This window comes from Ambystoma mexicanum, chromosome 6p (assembly GCF_040938575.1).
Source record: "Ambystoma mexicanum isolate Mex_15411 chromosome 6p, UKY_AmexF1_1, whole genome shotgun sequence".
NCBI lineage: Eukaryota > Metazoa > Chordata > Amphibia > Caudata > Ambystomatidae > Ambystoma > Ambystoma mexicanum.
The window spans coordinates 584,141,653-584,155,912 of record NC_090935.1 but is presented as its reverse complement, the minus strand read 5'-3'; positions in this window follow the sequence as shown (position 1 = coordinate 584,155,912).

Here is a 14,260-nt window from a genome sequence, read left to right as displayed (position 1 = left end):
TGCCCTCCAAGATGGCGGACCACACCACTGTGTCCTGTAACATTGCATGCACCCAGCTTCATTGGCTGGATGTGCTGCTCACCACGCAACCTGATTGTCCATCTCCATGTTTTTTTCCTGCCCCCACAGGGGCCGGCCCGCGGCAAAGGTACAGACAAAGGCACTGTTGAGCTGCCTGTCTGTGCCTGTGTGTGCTGGGCATGCTGCCTGATACTGACCGGACTCTTTCCTTGGTATGGCCCTTTGCTTCCTGTCTTCACTATCCTCCTCACGGAAGCCATTCTTACCACTGTGGATCAGTCTGTCCTGCCCTTGCTGGCCTACAATGCCGATATGCCCAGCAGTGCACTATTAGGTAAGCTTTGTCGCTACCCGTGGCCCATATGATCATGTATCAACCAAACAACATTTCTCCCTTGCTCCTACATTTCCCCAGAAGTCATTCCTCCGCCTTGATTCTGCCTAGCACTGCCTCTTCCATACTCCACCTAACCGCCTCCTTTCTATTTACCTTGGACATTACCTCCGGTGACCACCTCCTTCGTCCTGGTCCCCATCCCATGGGTGCAGTTCCTCCAGAAATTGCTGCACTTCTCACAACTTGAATTTGTTACTAACCTGACATTTATGAAGCATTCTGCTGCTGATTGGCATAACCTGCATACAACTCAACTCGTACCGCTCTCAGCCGCATCCTAGTACTATGCTTTACCTGCAACTTTACGTGTCTTAATCTTACCTCTACTCCTTGCGCCACCACTCCTACTTACCTGAATAACTGAGGTAGCCCTGGCACCATGGGGCATTGCCAGACTTTGCATTTACCAATTTGTGTCACCCTTGTATCTGCCCTGTGCTGTACTTTGTACTCAACCTACCTGTTACCCATTTGTACCTGCATATTGATGTAGCCCCCCTCACTAGGAGGTGAAGCAGTCCAATGTTACCTTTAACCTATTTATTTCTGCATTGTTGATGTAACCCCCCTCACCATGAGGTGAGGCAGTCCAATGTTGCACCTTACTTACTTGTACCTGCACACCTGATGTTGTCCCCTACACCACAGGGTGAAGCTTTCCCAAATTGTGCCACATTCCTATGTTGTTCTTCATTTACAGCCGTGTGCTCTGTTTGAACCTGTTCACTTGCACTTAATGTACCCTTCTCTTCCTTCCCGCCTGGACATTACTCCTTCCTCCCCATCCTGCACTTTTCCCTCCTCACCCTCTCCCCTCTTTCTGTTATTGCACTTGCACAATCCGAATTGTCGCAAGACCTTGTAGGAACGTTATTGTTTGTCTTTCTTTCCTGCTCATCCCCAACCTTTGTTTTGTTCTTCCATGTACCTCCCCCTCCCTTGTCTGGATGCGCCTTTTGAAAACCATGTTGCTGTATAGGCGCTTTATAAATACCAAATAAATGAGATAAAATACATGGATTGCTTCTTTGAGTGGTATCGTTCTGTGCTTCAAAAAAGCATGGGCCTCATTACAAGGTTGGCAGTATTCCAATGGGAAATCCGTCGAAATTCCGCCAAACAGACCTTAACAGCCACTTGGTCCAGCAGATTTATTGCTGAATTATAGGTGGTGGTAGGTGGTGTAAGTCCCCATTCTTTGGAGTCCATAGGACGCAATGGGGATTTTGGCACAATTGCCACAAGCTGTAATTCCGTCAATTTGTTTGTTGGTAAGGAGGCAGATTTTCTTTCATTTTATTGCTGGAGGAAAATCCTCTGCCTCTCCGGCAAAACTTTGGTACAGCTTTGTGGTAATGTGGTGGTAACAGAATTACCACAATGTTGCCACCGTTTTTCACCACACCGCCGCACTTGTAATGAGGTCCTATTATTATTATTATGGTATTTGGTGAGCACAGACCTAGCTTCAAGAAGCAACGGAGCGCTTTGCAGAGGTATACCACAGTACAGATACATAACAGAGCGCTTTTCAGAGGTAACAGAACAGATATACAGCGAGGGTAGGCTACAGAGGGCCACAGAGGAGGGTTACAGCTATACAGGGCGGTGGGGAGCAGAGGGGCGTGTAATATCCTGTATGTGGACCTCCTCACACTCACACGCGTTCCTTCATTTACAAATGAGGCGGACACGAGAGCTGGGGTGCAACACGTCTTATCTTTATTGTACCGCAATCCTAACTGCCGCTCTGCGCGGTAACCCCCTCCTCTTCCTGTCACGTGGGGCGCAGCCCACTCAATAACGAAACAAAGAGAGAGGACTGTTCCTCTCTTCGATATACTGGTGACGACACCACACCCTCCCGTCACTAAACAGTCAGTTGCGTTCTCAACCCATTTCTTCGATGAGGCGAGTGGGCTTTCTCCTGGCTCTCTGTGGACGGTGATCCGCGCTTGTAGAGAGTGCCATCGGTTCTTCTGGTGTCACGTCATCTCCAGAGTCTTCTCTGTCTCCCTCATAAGGGGCGTCCCAGTGGGAGAAAGTATCACACATACTTGACCTTCTTGATTGATGAAAACCAGGCATCCTTCGGAAGTGCGAAGAGTTTCGCGTTATGGACCGGTGGTCCCCTTCGGCCGTGATGAGCGATCCTTTTTTTCTGGTGATGATGAGGGGTTCCTCATTGAATGGAGTTGCATTCTTGCGCTGTTGCTGCTGTCGGACCACGACCATGTCCCCTGGCGCCAGGTCGCTCTCTCTGGCTCTGCTCTTGCGGTCAGCTGCTTCCTTCATGTGTTCTTTCATGAGGGAGTCTCTTGTTCTCATCTCCGCGTCCCCTTCGTACTGTCCTTCATGGTCGGGTGCGTGCGGTAGTCGTGTTCTGATCATTCGTCCGAACATCACCTCCGAAGGTGACTTCCCTGTGGTGCTGTGTGGGGTGTTCCTGTAGTCACGCATAAGTTGGTACAGCATTTTTTCAACAGGTTCACCTGTAAGGCGTGCGATCTGAGTTGTGCGCTTGATGTTGCTCATGAATCTTTCCACGGTGCCATTTGCTTGAGGCCACAAAGGCGTTACTTTGCGATGACGGAATCCCATGTATTCTGCGAATCTTCGGAAGTCTTGTCCCGTGAAGGGTGGTCCGTTGTCGGACTTTACAACCTTCGGTACGCCATAGATTGCGAAACATCCGATCCAGTGCCGGGATGGTGTGATGTGCAGCGGTGGATGGGATGATCTGTAGGTCTGGATATCTCGAGTACTCGTCTACGGCTACCAGGATGTACTCACCCCCTTCCATGGGCCCAAAGTGGTCGATGGCTATCTCTTCCCATGTTCCTTCTGGTAGTTCGGTCATTCTTAGGGGTTCCGGGACTGTGTGTGGCTTTACAATGGCACAGGTGGGACAGTTTTGTAACAATTCTTCCACAGAGGTGTCAAGTTGGGGAAACCATAGCTTTTGCCTCAGCATCCTTTTGGTGGATACAATTCCCCTGTGTCCTTCATGAGCTAGCTCTAGCACCTTCTGGCGTAGGTTTCGTGGTATTACTAATTTTGTCCCCTTTAGAAGTAGTCCTTCCTCTGATTTCGCAAGTTCCTCCTTTACGGCCAAGAGGCACGTGATGTCTAGTTTGATATCCTCACTCATTGTTTCTCAAATCTGTTTTGCATGTTTCCATCGTCCTGTTTCTAGGCACCTCAAAATGGTTTGTATTCCCTGATCCGCGTTGGACTCTCTCGTTATCTGTTCCATGTCAAGTCCTTGTGGTGTGCTGCTGTGAATAACATATCTGATGTATTGATCAGCAATGGATTGTTCGGGTCCGCTCTTATCCTTGGGGTGCCGGGAGAGGTAGTCTGCAGGATTTTGATCTTTCCCTGGGCGGTGTATGATGGTGAATCGATAATCCTGTAACCTGAGTGCCCATCTGGCTATCCTCGGTGGCATTTTTGCTTGTGGGTTGCCGTAGATGAAAGTGAGTGCTTGGTGGTCTGTCACAACCGTGAAAGGCTTCCCATATAGGAAGAGGTGAAAGTGCTTGCAAGCCCAGACGACCGCCAGTCCTTCCTTTTCTGCTTGAGAATAGGCTTGTTCGGTTTTTGATAGGCTTCTACTAGCGTACGACACTATGTGCTTCGCGCCTCCATCTCTGTCATCTAGTTGTGTGAGAATAGCGCCTAACCCAACGGGACTGGCGTCCACAACGAGTTCTGTTGACTTCTTGGGATCAAAGTACGCCAGGTATCGGGCATCCGAGATGCGGTCCTTGATGATCTGGAAAGCTTCTTGGCATTTGGTTGACCACGCAAACTCGGTGTTCAGTTTGGTTAGGGCTCTCAGGGGTTCACTGATGGACGCAAAATCACATATGTACCTCGTGCAGTAGCTTGCGAGCCCCAAGAATGATCTGAGGTCCGATGTTGTTGTTGGTGGTTCAGCTTCACGGAGCGCACTAACTTTCTCAGGGTCTGGTGTCATGCCCTTCTCTGAGAATATGTGTCCGAAGAATCTGAGTGTTTTCTTACGGAATTCGCATTTTTCTTTGTTGAGTGTTAGCTGGGCTTCCTCTAGAGCCATGCAGACTCTCATCAGGGTGTCGTCGTGTTGTTCTTGAGTTTGGCCGAACACTAGAATGTGATCGCTGTAGTTCAAGCAGTTGGGCACATGCTTGATGACATTGTGGATTTCTGCTTGAAAAATTTCGGCCGCTGAGGACACTCCAAAACTGAGTCGCTTGTAGCGGAACAAACCTAGATGGGTGGCAAAAGTGGTTATGTATCGCGAGTTCTTGCTGAGCTCCAGCTGATGATAGCCTTTGTTTAAGTCTAACTTTGAGAATATTGTCGCCCCATTCAAGAGATGCACCATGTCCATTATCCGGGGGGCTTGATGTCGTTCTCTTAGGATGGCCTCGTTTGGCCTTCTCATGTCCACGCAAATCCTAATGTCCTGAGAATCTCTTTTGGGTACTGGTACTATAGGAGAGACCCATGGTGTGGGGCCTTCCGCGGGCTCAATGATGTCAGCTTCTAGTGGCTTGGTTAGTTCATTTTCAACTTGTTGTTGAATGTTGATGGGGATGCCCCTGTAATGCTGGGCTACTGGAGTGATGTCGGGGTCGATGTGAAGTTCAATCTGTTTTCCTTTTAGTTTTCCTAAGCCTTTGAACAGTGCCGGGAATATTTGATCTATACTTGCCGTTGGATCTAGGTACTTGTGCACCATGAGGCGGTATAATATGTGAATGAGTCCCATCTCTATGGCTGACCGATAGCTCAAGATGCATCCGCTCTCGGTGGCGGCTTCTAGCACGTGCATGGGGATGCTTTTCTTATGTTCCTTGTATTGGCATGATGCCATGAAAAACCCTTTGCAGGCTAGGGGTGTTTTTGAGCCGTAGGGATAGATGAGGGCTCGTGCTGGCTGTAGGCGAGGAGCGTTCGGTATGCTTCGGTATACTTCTTCGCTTATTACATTCACAGTTGCTCCCGTATCTATCAGGAATTCTGCAGCTGTTTGGTTTATTCGTATTCTTAGTATCGGGCTGTGTTCTTTGGCCATGTCGTTCCCAAGGGCGTATAGATATCCCTTTTTCCGCGGTGCTTCTTGTTGTATTTCCGGTCTGCGGGATCTTTCTTCTGAGGATGCGCTTGACACACTCTCTGACTGTGATTGTTCTATGAGGCATCTCACATATCTTCTGGGTCGCCTCCTTGCTTTTGGCTGGGTGGTTTTGCTCTCCCTCCATTCTCTCCTCTCTTGTCTTCTTTCCGGTTGGTCGTCGTGAAGACGGCGCCGTCCTTGTTCCTGGAAGTGGTGTGCTGCCCTGTTGTGGTGAGAGGGTTGGTACTGTTCTGGTTCCATCGAGGGCTTTCCATTTCTGCCGGCCCCTTTTATTTTGCTGCGAAATATCAGGCATACAGACTTGTAGTGGTTGTCGCCACCACATGCGGAGCATGTCTGTCCCATGGCTGGACACGTCCCTTCGTGTGGGTATTCATGGCCGCACCTGTAACAAAACGGATCTTGGGCGGTTCTTGTCGTGCTCTCCAGCTTGTTGATGCTTTCTTGTTTGCCGTGTGTGATCTTTATGTCGTCCAGGCCTTCCACCTGCGCTGCTAGGGCGGCGTCGGATCTCGCTAGGCGCAGGATTTCTTCTAGACTTCTTGGCTGTTGTAGTAGTCGCTTCCGAAAGTCCGCGCTTTCGCACCCCACTATGATTTGCGACCTGAGGGCCTCCTCGTTCGAGTAGTTGTTGAAGTCACAGTGCTTCATTTTCGATCTCAGCCTCATGACGAACGCGTCTATGGATTCTCCTTTGTTTTGTTTGGTAGTGTGGAACACATGCCGTTCGTAGTCTACGTTTGTGTGAGGCGTGAAATATTCTGTGAGCGATGTCTTTAGCTTGACGTATGTGTCTATGGTGTCTTCCGGCATTTCCTCAAGGATATATCGTACATTGGAACCAACTGCATGATTTAGAAGGTTTAGTTTTTGTTCGTCCTCCAGTGGTCCAGCTGCCTTCATGCATACTTCAAAGTCTCTCAACCATCTTCTCCACCTTGACCCTAAGGTGCTTGTCTCTGTGAGGTCAAAATTTGCTGGTAATTGGGCCAGCAGGCTGTCCGTCATTTTTATGTGCTGGGACGCTGGGGCAGAGGATCCCTCCTCTTGTGCTGGTGTCACAGGGACTGTGAGTGACACCCTACGGGCTGGAGTCGCTGTGGCGGTGGGTGACTCCTCTCCTGAGTCACTCATGAGCTTGACCTGGGCTTGTCTGTCGTTCGCGAGTGCGATGGCGTCTGACCGCCACTAGGGGGCACTGCGTTGGGGGAATTGCTCTCCTTGTGCCAAAATCGGGTGGGGCTCTATGAGGCCTTGTAGATGTGCCTCTTGACTCGCGGTTTGCGTCGGGGTTCTTGCTTACCCTTTTGCGCAGGCGTTAGAAGTGGGCGCACTGTGTCCGTTGCCGTCGGCGGGAGGCTAGCGCTCCTCGACCGCCCGGTGGTGCGATGCGGGGAGTCACTGCTCCACCCGCGGCGTTGATGCCGTTGGCGGGAGAGAGGTCTTCCCTTTCTCCCGCTCGGAAGGATGTTTCACGGGGAGCTGCAGCTCCTGCTCCACCCGTGGGGTGAGCGCTTCGGCGCATATCTTCAACACGGGGAGCTGCGGCTCCTGCTCCACCCGTGGAGTGAGCGCTTCGGGGCCTCTTTCTGCGGAGCTCTCACGCTCCGACCCCCAATCCTCTGGGCATCAGAGGGCAAAGACTCACGGGCGTCCGAGCGCTATGACCTGAGGCGGCGGGCACGGCGGGGCGCGTGTCCGCCTCGTCGCCAGATGTAATATCCTGTATGTGGACCTCCTCACACTCACACGCGTTCCTTCATTTACAAATGAGGCGGACACGAGAGCTGGGGTGCAACACGTCTTATCTTTATTGTACCGCAATCCTAACTGCCGCTCTGCGCGGTAACCCCCTCCTCTTCCTGTCACGTGGGGCGCAGCCCACTCATTAACGAAACAAAGAGAGAGGACTGTTCCTCTCTTCGATATACTGGTGACGACACCACAGGGCGGACAGCGTCTAGCAAGTCAGATGGCGCGGGGGGGGCGAGGTAATGGCCTAGGTGTTGAGCAGAAGAGACTGCTTGAAGATGTAGGTCTTGAGTTCTTTTCTGAATTGTAGGAGCGTGGAGGTGAGTCTGATGCTGATGGGGAGGAGGTTCTGCGCTGTCCACCAGGGATGCTGAGTTCCTCCGTGAGGTAGCTGGGTTACTTGAGGGTGACTGCCTTATAGATGATGCAACAAAACCTGAAGGTGATTTGTGCACTATGTGTTTTAAATAGGTAGTAACCTTGCACCAAGCTAAATTCTTGATCACTCCAGTGCAAATTTCATTTGGCCAATTACAAACGGTTTCTACTGGATACATTTTTCAGCTGCAAAACATCAAAACGTGTTTTTGAGGATTTAGTAGAGAGCACGCCTTTCTGTGATGCAGTGCTCCAGAACTATAGAGGACTTTGGTTTGGGACGAAGCTGAGTCGCACCTCTTCTCTCTCTCCATTCCATGTGTGCTGTTGGTCACTTGATCCTTCCTAGTGTGGCCTCAGAAGTCTGATCCCACTGAAGTATTTCAGCTGAGATCTCGCTGTTTGGCCACTTCTCATGTCTCTGAGTTTATTTCAAAGGTGAAGCAGTGACGTCAGGAGAGGGTTACCAATATCTCCTCGTCCTGGATAGAGGAGTTCCTGGATGATATAAACTCTAAACTCATTTCCTGCTGGGCATGGAAGCCTTGAAACACTAGCAACGTCCATGTTTTCTGCACTTTTCCCCTGTTTCATCCCCTGTATTGTTGACCAAGTAACACAGAACTTGGACTGCAGCATTAATGCTCAGCATGTTACAGATTGTAATGAACATGTGCAATATGAATCATGCAACAATGAACATTCTTCAAACGATGCATTATGGAAGGCGAACACCTTTCTTCCCAACATGGAGACCTTCTTCATGCCAATCAACACATAGGGAAATGTGCCGGGCGAGCCGCAGAAGGTAATTGAGTTTGGGATCGATGTCTTGCATCGATCCCATGAGCTTTACTGGAAGGGTGCTGATCCCTTCCAAAGAACCCTGCACTGATTCTGGTGAAAACACTGCTAGGGAATTAGGGTTGGGCATGAGAGGTGGAGTGAGAAGTACTGCGAGCCATCAGAAGCCAGGGGAAGAGCATTCAAAGCCAAGTGAGGAGCCGCATTAAGAACTAGGCAGGTCGTTTTTAAGCTACTTTATTGGATGTATTTAGTTTAGATTTTCTTGAGCACAAGCAATGCGTTTTAATGCACCAGGGCACTGTGCGTGGGTATACTGTCATAACCCTGTCTACTAAACCTAAACACACTACAGTGTTTAATTGCAAATGCAAAATGATAACCATGGTGCAAAGACACTGGTGTATGAATTAACGTCCGGCTTCTGCTGTTGCTTGTTGTGAGGTCATAGTTTTGGACGGACCATGGTGCACAAAAGCAATGTAACTGTAATGCACATGGACAGGGTAGCCGACTTATGAATTTCCCGGGGGTGGGGCCCAAATACAGGTAGTGACATCACTGGCAGTTATCGGACTACAAATTTGCATGTAGTCGCCAAATTGGTGCAACGGCGCGGGGGGTGGAGGCGCGCGCAGCGCAAAACAGTGGAAACATTGGCTAGCATGTACTGCATATACTAAAGTCAAGTAAAAAGGAGATTTAAGCCTTCGAGTTGCATTCCAGTAGGCCATCATTGCCCCTACTCCACCCCTCTATAATCATCCAGGTTGTAGTAGCCCTCAAAAGGCAGAGCAACACAACTATGATGGGAGAACGAAATGCAGTCCCATTCTGTGAGTGTGTCAAACGTCAGAGCAAAGACTGTGCGGGTGCCTCCTACCTTGGAGCACAATCTCACTAATTTGGTACAAATCTCGCAAGTGGGAGCATGGGAATCCCCTATGTGTGTGTGGGCTGCAGACTCCGGATCACATGTTCACTTCTTCATTGTGAAACTCTGGCCAAGGCTCTTTGGGCAAGCATTCAGGATGGGTCTCACACCTATAAACAGTGTGATATATTGAGTGGGCACATCACTCCTTGGAGCATAGTATCAACCGTTGCTGGTAATCTCACAACTAAATGTACAGTTTCACTCTTGGTCATCTCAGTGACCCCATGTATATTAATGGAGTCAGTCTCCCATCTGGGAAGACAATTATATTTCTGTTAAAACACTCTGAATTGTCACTCCAGTTTTCTCGATCTATAGATCCATACCATATTCATTCAATGTGTGTGCAGGAGTGATAACTTGTGTCTGAGAGAGCTCATTCTTTCATTCAGGAGAGATAAAGGGGTAACAACCCCCTGTATGTGGGATCAGGCTCATTTTGCCCCATGGCCCCTCCAGAAGGAGTGAGCAGGTTTTAAGACCCTGATGATTCTGCTATCCGACAGGCTCGAGCCTTCTATCCCTTGCCCCATCACGGCTCCCAAAATCCTGAGCGGCAGCTTATGGACAGCAGGCAGCTCCGGACATGCCTGTTGCCAATTGAATGTAGACAGATCTACTATTTAGACACTGGGAGAGAGCCATGAATCTACATTGGTGGTGAAGAAGCACTCAACATATAGAACACAATGGTATAGTGTTGAAGTCCTGCTGTGAAATGACAATTCTGAGCATGTGAGCAGTAGGCTGGATCAGTGCTGCTCCATAAAAGCTGTAGAAGCCTCTGTGAGAAGTGGCAGTACTGACCCAACGGTGAGAAGTGTAGTATTTTCACATTAACTATGCTTAAGAACTTTGGGTTATTGAATAGTGCTGCTACATTCTGAGTAATTCCATCCCTTTAAATATATGAGCTCTTGTATAACCACGACAGTGATGAGTTATTCTGATGATGACAGACTTGTTCAATAGTTCTGGTTCTGTATCATTAAATGTACTTCAGATCTTTAGAGTATCGGAAGGATAGCTCAGGGGCTACGTGCGCGCCTTGGAAGCAAGACGACCCAGAGCAACACAGGTACGATCCCTCGGTCCGCGCAACACAGGTTCACTCCCTCGGTCCGCACAACACAGATTCGCACCCTCGGTCCGCGCAACACAGGTTTGCTTCCTCAGTCCGCGCTTAGAAACCTCTGGGTAGTACACGCATTATAAATAACCAATTAAAATAAAAAGAAATACATCTGTTGAGAAGTGCTGGGGCCTTGTCAATAAGAGTGTAGCAGCTCAACTGAGAGGTGCTGATGTTGTCCCATAAAAAGTATAGCAGCCCCACTAAGATGAACTAGCATTGCCTCAACAAAAGCATAGTATTACCGCTGAGAAGATTCAACAATTATAGAAGCCTTGTCACAGCAGTACTATCCCATCAATAGTATAGCCAGCTAACTGTGGAGTACCAGCATTGCCCCATTTCAAATATGGCAGCTCTACTAGAAAGTGCTGGCTCATATGCCTCCTCTCCCCACCCATAGCATTCACACTCACCACGTACACACTCAGAGACATGCAAACAGTCTCATTTGCCCTCTCCCTGCCCCTGCTCCCTGCCCCCTCCCTCGCTTTGCATCTGTACCTCCATTTCTAAAAATCCTTCTGGGTTGGGTGTACCTCTACATCTGTTCACCCATCTTGCCAAGAGGGGTGCACAGATGTACAAATACACCAAACCCAAAACGATTTTTAGAAATTGAGGGACAGACTTGTTTTGCATCTGTTCCTCCATTTCTAAAAATCCTTCTGTGTTAACTGTTTTGTAAAGACAACAAAATTGTTCCGAAATACACTGGGAAGAAACAAAAAACCACCTACCTGGGGATTTATATGGTGAACAGATGTCTGAAGAAACCCTGGTGGATCTTCGAAGAATAGGAGAAATCCCCCTGAGAACTCCTCAAAGGACCTGCAAAAGCTTGTCCTTCGTGAAACTCTGAGGGAAACCCTCGTGGGGGATAAAACCCTGGAAGAGCTGCTGGTGGGCATTGTCTTCCTGTGGAGACCCGGTGAGAGCTGGTCTGGGTATTCTTTCTGGCTGTTTTAGACGAGAGGCCTTTGAAACTGAGCTAAATATAGTGGGTAAAAATGAACACAGTTATTCCTGAAAGTAAGGAAAGGAGAAGTTCCTATAGAGGGTTCTGAGAGCTTACCATGTGCTAAACATGAAGAGAGCGGAGAGATAAGGAATCTCCGTCGTGTTGCAAAAGTAAGAGGGCACTATGATGAGGGAAAGAAAAGACCCGTAAGATTTAGGGTGGATGTATCTAGTTCTATAAGAGTAGGATGAACTAGGAGAAAGCCTACCCTTTTACTTCCAAGTCCTTTTGAGCCAGCCTGAGTGGATGAGGAAAATCTGGAGGTTCCCAACAAGGTATTGCTATAAAGGAAGGGTGAGGAGTTAGAAACAGAAATCCGATAGCCGGGAGTGATTGAAGAAGTAAGATGAAAAGTAGATTAGTACCTAGAGACTCCCTGGAGGGAGGTATGGAGGAGATTCCGGGTCTAAGCGTGCTTAGAAGTAGAATCGATCCCGGAAATGCCGGAAATGAAAATGAAAGGTTCCGTAAAGCCTTCTGAAATAAAAGGGAGGAATGGAGAACAAGAAGGTGAGTAAAGTAGACAAAAAATGGTTGAGAGGAAAGGTCTTCGTAATCCTAGTGAGGCGAACTTACGAAGCGTGTGCCGGCTCCTGAGAGAGTAGCAACGCATCTTCCTTCTGTTGTTGCTGGATTATAAGGGAGTGAACAGGAAGTGATGGTGGAAGGTTGCAAGGCTTCCTGGGAATTAACAACTAGCCTGCATTGTACGCTAGCGATGGTAACCGCTGTGGCGGCCATCTTGGAATCAGTCTCAACTAGAGTGTGGAGTAGACGATTTCCCAGTGCAGAAGTGGCGGCCATGTTGGAAATAGGTCGGAAGGCGAAATGCACATTAGAAACCATCATATTATGCCCCTTTTTAGACCTGCTTCCTCCCGGTTTAGACGGGTGTTTGAGGTGAAATTTCTTAATAAGGCGGGGAGCATGAATCTCAGTCTCAGGTTCCCATGTGCGGTCGGCAGGAGAATACCCCTTCCAGTCCACAAGATACTGTAACCGACCCCGATGGTACCGAGAGTCGCAAATTTCTTTGACTTCGTATTCTGGTCCGGTTTCACACATCTCTGGGGGAGGACGAACCGAGACCACAGGGTGAAAAATACTTCGATTGTCTGGTTTCAATTGTGATATGTGAAAAACAGGATGAATCCGGGACCAGGAAGTCGGGAGTCGGAGTTTAAAAGCTGCGGTACCAATCGTTGAAATAACCTGAAAAGGTCCAAAAAATCGAGGAGAAAGCTTAGATGGTACTAAATGGCGAGGGAGAAATCTAGAGGATAGCCAAACCCAGTCCTCTTTCTTGATCACTGGTGCTGGGGTTCTGTGGCGATCTGCAAAATGTTTCCTTTTGACTTGTGAATTTTGTAATGCGGTCAAGGCGGAGCTATGTCCGTGACGTATCTGGAGCATTAGAGAGTCCACATCTGGAAATCTGGTTTCGGATCTTTTCATTATCGGGAAAGAAGTGGGATTGAATCCATATGTACAATGAAAAGGAGTTGTGTTAATGGCAGAATGGTATGAGTTATTGTATGTGAATTCGGCCATGGGCAGGAGTTCCTTCCAGTTATCTTGGGCTGCAGAAACATAGCTCCGGAGATATCCTTCCAATGTTTGATTGAGTCTCTCAGTCTGGCCATTCGATTGAGGGTGATAGCCTGAACTGAGAGCCCGAGAAATACCGAGGTGTGAACAGACAAGCTTCCAATATCGTGAGGTATACTGTGAACCCCTGTCAGAGATGATAGTCTCGGGTAAACCATGTAAGGTGAAGATGTTACTGATAAAGATGCGGGCCATTCGTGCTGCCGATGGTACTCCTATCAGAGGGGTGAAGTGAGCCATTTTGGTAAGGGTATCGATGGTTACCATTATAGTGGAACAACCCCCTGAAGGTGGAAGATCAACAATAAAATCCGTTGATATTATCTGCCAAGGGCGAGAGGGTAATGGCATCTTTACGAATTCCCCAAGAGGTGCTTTTCGAGGAACATTGGTTTGTAGACAGACGGGGCAGGACCTAACGTATTCCTTGACATCCTTCCGGAACGTAAGCCACCAGAAAAAACGTGAGATCAATTCCAGAGTTGACAGGACTCCACGGTGTCCAGCTATCTGTGAAGAGTGACACATGTCCAAGATTCTTTCTGGAGTGGTTGAGTGGGAATGAATGCCTTATTTCCATGAAAATAACAATTGTCTTCCTTGATCAAAGCCGTTTTATCGGTAAGTGACAGTTGGTCCTTGGTAATGTGCCTAGATTGGACCTTAAGTCGTGACAAAAAATCTGATGTGGTTTGTAAACCTGAAGCCATCAGGGGAAAGATGGGTTCTGTCTTGAAAGGTTCGTTGGGAAGGTGTTCCTTCCGTGAAAGAGCATCCGCCTTCGAATTATCCCTTCCGGGAATAAATGAGAAAGTGATCCTGTATGGAGAGAAGAAATTAGCCCAGCGAGCCTGGCGGCTATTACAGGTTTGTGCGTACTGCAGAATCCGGAGGATGTGATGATCTGTCCTGACTTCAACAGGATGTCTGGCTCCTAAGAGTAAATGACGCCACTCCTCAAAGGCTCGCTTGATGGCTAAGAGTTCTTTTTCTAGAACAGTATAGTTTAGTTCGGCAGGAGCAAGTGTCTTGGATAGATATGCTATAGGGCGTTCTTGATTAGAATCGTCTAGTTGAAGTAG